Source organism: Triturus cristatus, chromosome 1_2 (assembly GCF_964204655.1).
Source record: "Triturus cristatus chromosome 1_2, aTriCri1.1, whole genome shotgun sequence".
Lineage (NCBI taxonomy): Eukaryota > Metazoa > Chordata > Amphibia > Caudata > Salamandridae > Triturus > Triturus cristatus.
This window is the reverse complement of record NC_140580.1, coordinates 1116261466-1116268208: the sequence shown is the minus strand read 5'-3', so window position 1 is coordinate 1116268208 and position 6743 is coordinate 1116261466. Positions and strand designations below refer to the sequence as shown.

At 50.1% G+C, this 6743-nt stretch overlaps 1 protein-coding gene across 1 annotated transcript in view; it reads right to left on the bottom strand.

The window, feature by feature from the left end:
• WDR38 (WD repeat domain 38) overlaps positions 1-6743 on the bottom strand; it is a 149294-nt gene that overhangs the window by 103467 nt on the left and 39084 nt on the right. The gene's annotated exons all lie outside the window — the stretch shown is intronic.

Genomic DNA, 6743 nt, shown 5'->3' with positions numbered 1-6743 from the left:
ATCCTCTACGCTCTGGGCTTACTCTTATCTGCTATTTCATTTTGTTGCATAAAATAGGTGTGGCTAACTGCTGGCAAGAGTTTTATGCATCACCCAACTAAACCAGCAGACTTCTAAAAAAAAAAAAAAAAGGCTTTCTAAATATAGTGGAGTGACATGGTGCAGAGTACAGTCTGTGCAACTGGAACCTTAAACTAGTGGTATGAATGTAATGAGCTTTTCTCTAAAGTTTGTGCCAGTTATGTAGTAGATGGCATGTTTTGATGGCTGCTTCTGCCTGGAGATTCTTTACCCATAGAACACCAGGTGTGAGACTGAATCTGGAATCTTCGAAGCAGTTCACTTGTCTTGCATGCAGATGTGAAGCTTTCTCTTCAGTGGTGCTTTTTTCCCCCCACTCCTTTGAATCTTGAAAGAAAAGGTAGGAGCCCAAGCTCTTCATGCCTCACACTAAGACTGGCAGTAGCTGATAGTCACATCAGCCCGTTAGCTAAACCGCTGAGCATGAAAAATGGAACTAACTCTGGTAAGGGAAGTCTTACCGAAGCCTTTCAACTACCACAAGGTCTCGGGCCTCTGAATTGCAGTTGATTGACATGGAGCTGGTTAGTCCTTAATACTTCAGTCTCCTAGACTGATGGATCAAATCTCTGAGCAGTCCTTTCAAGAAGCAGTGTGGCTTTCACTTCTTATGGCACTGTGCCATTCAGCCCTTTTGTCCTAGACTGATGCTACTTTTGAGGTACCCTACTGCATCATCCCATGGCATGGACTGTGCCAGTCTGTGGTCACAGAACAATCCAGGCAGGAGCCTTGGTGTCTCCTTAAAGAGGAAGACTGAAGTGCATGATTTAATTGTATTGAATTTAGATTCACCCCCACCACTTAAGGTTTCTTTGTTCTGAGCCCCTACTGTCAAGGGTTGGGGCAGAACCTAGAATGGGGTTGGGACATTATCATTTCAGGAGTACTTCTTTTTGATCAACTTGATTGTTGAAAGTGGTCGGTTTCTCCCCTCTGAGGTAAGGGTACCCCTAGTGTGGTGGCCACTCACCCCTTTGCCCTATTGTCATTGAACCGGCTTCACCAATGATGGTCGCTACTTCAAAGTTGTCGGTCTGTCCTTAAATGTGGGCCCTCGCCTGCTCTGCTCCTCGGAATGTAAGTGAATGCATGCCTCTGCTTGAATTTTTCTATCTTTTGCTTGTTACTCTTGAGACCCAAAGCCACACTGGTAGAGGTGCACTGGTCCCTGTTGCAAGGAAGGATAGTAACACAGCGGTATCTGAGTTTTAGTCCTGGCTCTTCGTCTGTTCTGACCTGTTTACCCTTGCCACCCCACCAGTACCTGGAGACCATCACACATCATGCTGCTGTAATGTCTGCACCAAGGTGCTTCTTGTGTGGCAGAATAAATGAGGTGTGGCCACTCGCATTGCTGAAGTGGCAGTAGGACCAGTTCTTTGTGGTAAGGGCTTATTGAAAAAATCCCCTACATTCTGTCCTTCTCAAGAGGAAGTGGTCTATCTTCCATTCAGTGGGCCAGCTCTTGAACAGTTCAGCAGCATCCATGAACCTTGCTCCTTTACTCTGTCCGGGGCCATTATTTTTGGGTCCCATGGGTCTTGAATATGTTTAATGAGTCGCCCCTATTGTAGGTCTATTGGAGTCCTAATGCAGGGTGCTCCATGTTGAAGTGGAACATGTACGACCCCCCCCCCCCATATTGTCATCCTTACTGTGGAAATGCTAACCCCATTGACAAGTACACTAGGCTGACATCTCAGCCTGGCTAACTACTGAATGGAACTACTCAAGTTGGTACCACAAGTTTCAAAAGAATACTGCCATTAAGACAGATTTAATGGTTAAATCAAATTTAATGCTATGGGTGGGCATCCGGAGGGAGGGAACCTAGTAGCTCATAGGCTACTGGTTGCCTTCCCTGGGGGCACTATTGTAAAATTCCAATAGAAATAAATCACAAAGTCCAAAATAAGGAAAACAGGACTTTAGTAAGAGGCACAGTACTGCTAAATCCATGTCTCCGAGCATAGTGATGCAAGAGAACCACAAGTGATCCCAATTCTAATTGCGACTATGACTAACTGGCAGGTGCAGGGATTAAAAGTACACCGAGATTTAAAGGGAAAGATGGGTAAAGGAAGAATTGCATAGCAACAAATTTCTCCCTTAAGGAGAAACTAAGATACCATTAACACATTTGGCATTCCATACTTTACTGTCTTGGGTGACCACAGAATTGCGATTGACTTGGACAATCTTAATAGGTTTACTAAATTTAATTTCACCTTTATGTACAATGCCAGGCTTTTGAATTCTGACCCATTCTCCAACAGCAAAAGGTTCTTTGACTTTCATATGGCCATCATAATAGCATGTTCGAGGCATATGAGCTGCAGATTGTACACTTAGCATAGATCGCCATCTGGTGTTGGGCCCGGATGTTTGCAGTTTGTTTTTCTTCTTGGACAGTCTTTGGAAGTCACGAGTTTGGTGACTCCTCCTTCGGTCCGTACTGCGCATGGGCTTCGGCTCCATCCTCAGATTGTTTTTTTCCGCCATCGGGCTCGGATGTGATACTTCGTGCTCCGGCTTCGAACTTCTACGGTTCCAGCCTCGACGGAAAATCCTCGATTCTTCGAGTTCCTTCATCATCTCTCGAAGCGGCACTTTCTCCATCCCGTTCATCGACACCGGCCTTCGGGCCCTCCGCGACTCCGGTCCCGGCCGATGGAAAGGACTCCGTTCAAAAAGTGCCCAAAATGTGGGTCTAAATTTCCCCACACCGACCTCCATCAGGTGTGTAACCTTTGCCTCTCTCCGGAACACGAGGCTAGAGACTGCCCCGCCTGCAAGTCTTTTCGATCGAAGAGCTCGACGCACCATGGCGCACTCATCCTCCGCAGCTCCACCGGACATCTTCGGAGACGACGCCGAAGCTTCGGGGCAAACACACACCGAACAGGAGGAAGACGTCGTCAGCGCTTCCGAGGCCGACGACTCCGACGTGGAGGACATTACACCAGCGCAGCGGGCCGTGAGTAATATGCCCCCTCCTACCCCCACGCCGAAAACCAAAGAGACTCAGGTTACTCCCTCGCCTGCCGGCCTGGGCAAAACCAAAACCAAAACTTCGATCACCCCACCTTCGGGCCCGGTGTCGAAGCTCCCAAAGTCTCATGGCAGCTCGGGATCGAGCCAGCCGACACCCGGTGCCGAAAAACAGCATCCGGCACCGAAGACTGCAAAATCCAGCTCGACTCCGAAACCACCGGTGCCGAAGCCTGGACACTCGGTGCCGACCAAACACAAATCTGTCGGCACCGATGCTCCGGCGCCGAAACATCATTCGACGCCGAAACACCCGGAGACCTCAAAAAAGCATGGCGCACACAGACCATCGAAACCCCCGGTTCCGAAATCACCGGTGCCGACAGACGACTCGACACCATTGGCTCTGTTTACACCAGACCCTTTACAAAAGACTTTGTCCAAAGATCCTAAGACTGGGCTTTTGACTTTAACTACCAAGAAAAGACGCCTTGATGCTCCGGCTCCTCCTCCTCCACCCAAAAGGAAGGACTCTGCTACTTCTCCCCTCAGAGTACCCTCCCCACTACCGCCTCCCCTACCCCCTCCACCTCCTCCACCACCTCCACCTCACAGGTCTCCGCCACCTGTACCTCACTACGATCCAACCCCATCCCCAGATCCGGATGATGGGGATCCGGACAATTACCCGGCGGACGCCCCAATGGATCCCACTCCACCAGGGACCCCAGATCCATGGGAGGATTACAATAACCCTGATATACCCAATGTACCTCAGGACGACTTATACCCATCAAGACCGTCTCCTCCAGAGGACTCCTTAGGGTTTCACCATTTAGTGCAGAGAGCAGCACACTACCATGGGGTGGACATGCACAGTGAACCAGTAGAAGAAGACTTCCTACTGGATACATTTGATATACAAGACAAATCCACTTCCATTTTACCCATGCTTAAGGGTGTCACCAAGCACGCTACAGAGGTGTTCAAAGACCCTGCCAGAGTACTGAACCCTAGAATAGAGAAGAAGTATAAGGCGGCACCCACAGACCCTGCTTACATCAAGGGCCCTGCTCCCCTAGATTCCCTAGTTGTCTCCACAGCTAGAAAGCGGGCTAACTCCCAATCCTCAGGAGATGCCCCACCGCCAGACAAAGAATCTAAACTTCTGGACGCGTCTGGTAAACGCACCGCCTCCCAAGCTGCAAACATGTGGCGCATTGCAAACACACAAGCACTGCTTGCGCGATATGATAGAGCACACTATGACGAACTAGAGGCTCTTATGCAGCACCTTCCAGAAAAATACAAGCACAAGGCTCATGACCTGATACAGGAGGGTAAACTAATTACAAACACCTCCATTAAGTGTGCCCTCGATGCAGCCGACACTGCTTCTAGGGCCATAAATACCAGTGTCCTGCTTCGTCGCCACGCCTGGCTCAGGATCTCAGGTTTCAAGCCTGAAGTCCAGGCATCCATACTCAATCACCCCTTTGACCAGGAAACACTCTTTGGGCCAAAGGTAGACGAAGCGCTGGAAAAGATGAAAAAGGACACAGACACAGCAAAGTCTATGGGGGCACTCCAAACACAAGCCTCCAAACGTTCCTTTCGACGCTCGTCCTTTCGTGGCACAGGCAGAGGCTCCTCCACCGATAACGCCTCTACCTCCTACAAGTCCCCTCCTCAAAATACCTTTTCAAAGGGCAATCAGAGAGGTGGTTACAGGGGTAACAATAAGGGCAGGGGCAAAACCAACAACACCCGTTCTGCCACCCCCCCCGCACAATGACTCCCCTCCGCTCCCCCCAGACCATTCCACTCCGGTCGGGGGCAGACTACAAAACTTTATCCACGTATGGGAGTCCATAACATCGGACAAATGGGTAACCCAAATCATTCGGTCAGGGTACTGTCTCGAACTAACATCTACCCCACCCAATATCCCACCAAGGCACCGTCCAATGTCTCAAGAACATTCCACACTGCTCAAACAAGAGGTACTCTCACTCCTCCAAAAACACGCTATAGAGCAGGTCCCCGTCAATCAACAAAATCTAGGGGTCTACTCCCTATATTTCTTAATACCAAAGAAAGACGGGACCCTCAGACCCATTCTCGACCTCCGGCCTCTAAATGCCTACATACACTCAGACCATTTTCACATGGTCACCCTACAGCAAGTCCTCCCACTCCTCTGCCAGGGAGACTTTCTCACAACCTTGGATCTGAAAGACGCATACTTTCACATTCCAATACACCCCTCTCACAGGAAATACCTCAGGTTCGTGGTGGACGGGCAACATTACCAATTCACGGTTCTCCCCTTCGGGGTCACCACCGCACCGCGGGTGTTTACCAAATGCCTAGCAGTAGTAGCAGCACACCTCAGACGTCAACACATTCACGTCTTCCCTTACCTGGACGACTGGCTGATAAAAGCCGCGTCCTACGACCAATGTGTGCAGCATACAAACAGCACCATCCAACTGCTCCACCAGCTAGGCTTCACGGTGAACTACCAAAAGTCCCACCTCATACCATCTCACACAAAGCAATATCTCGGGGCCACTATAGACACCTCCAAGGGTATTGCCTATCCAAACTCAGCCAGAATCACAAGCATTCAAGCCTTACGCAAAACATTCCTTCCTCAACACTCTCTTCCAGCAAGAGTGTTTATGAAGCTCATAGGAATGATGGCGTCTTGCATCTTCATAGTGCCCCATGCAAGACTCCACATGCGTCCACTTCAAGAGTGCCTAGCACAACAGTGGAACCAGGCCCAGGGTCAGCTGACGGATCTGGTGTTGGTGGACGGCCGCACACATCACTCTCTGCAGTGGTGGAACACCACAAACCTTTCCAAAGGGCGGCCGTTCCTGGACCCGGTTCCTCAGGTGATTCTAACAGCGGACGCATCGCTCTCCGGCTGGGGAGCGCACCTCCTACACCTCACCATGCAAGGTCTATGGACGCCACAGCAAAAATCGCTCCACATCAACCACCTGGAGCTCTTGGCGATCTTTCTAGCCCTAAAATCTTTCCAAAAACAGATTTCGGGCAAAGCAGTCCTCATTCGCACAGACAATATGACTGCGATGTATTATATACAAAAACAGGGGGGGACACACTCTCCCCAGCTCTCCCGCTTAGCCCAGAGCATATGGAGATGGGCAATTCCCCAAAACATCTTTCTCCTGGCACAGCACGTTCCAGGCGTACAAAACACCATGGCAGATCTGCTCAGCAGACAAACGCAACAACTACACGAATGGGAACTGCATCCACAAGTTCTTCACCCATTCTTCCAACAGTGGGGGCATCCTCAGATAGACCTCTTCGCCACCCACGAAAACAAAAAATGCCCAAGCTTCGCCGCCAGATAACCACACCCATTGTCCAAGGGCAATGCGATATGGATGAACTGGTCAGGCAGATTTGCATACGCCTTTCCACCTCTCCCACTAATTCCATTAGTGGTCAGGAAGCTACAACAGCACTCCCTCACACTCATTCTGGTAGCTCCGACGTGGGCCAGGCAGCCGTGGTACACCACGCTACTACAACTGTCAGTGGTACCACATCAAAAATTGCATCTATCCCCATGCCTCCTAACCCAGAACCATGGAGAAATCAGGCACCCGGACCCAGCTCAGCTCAAC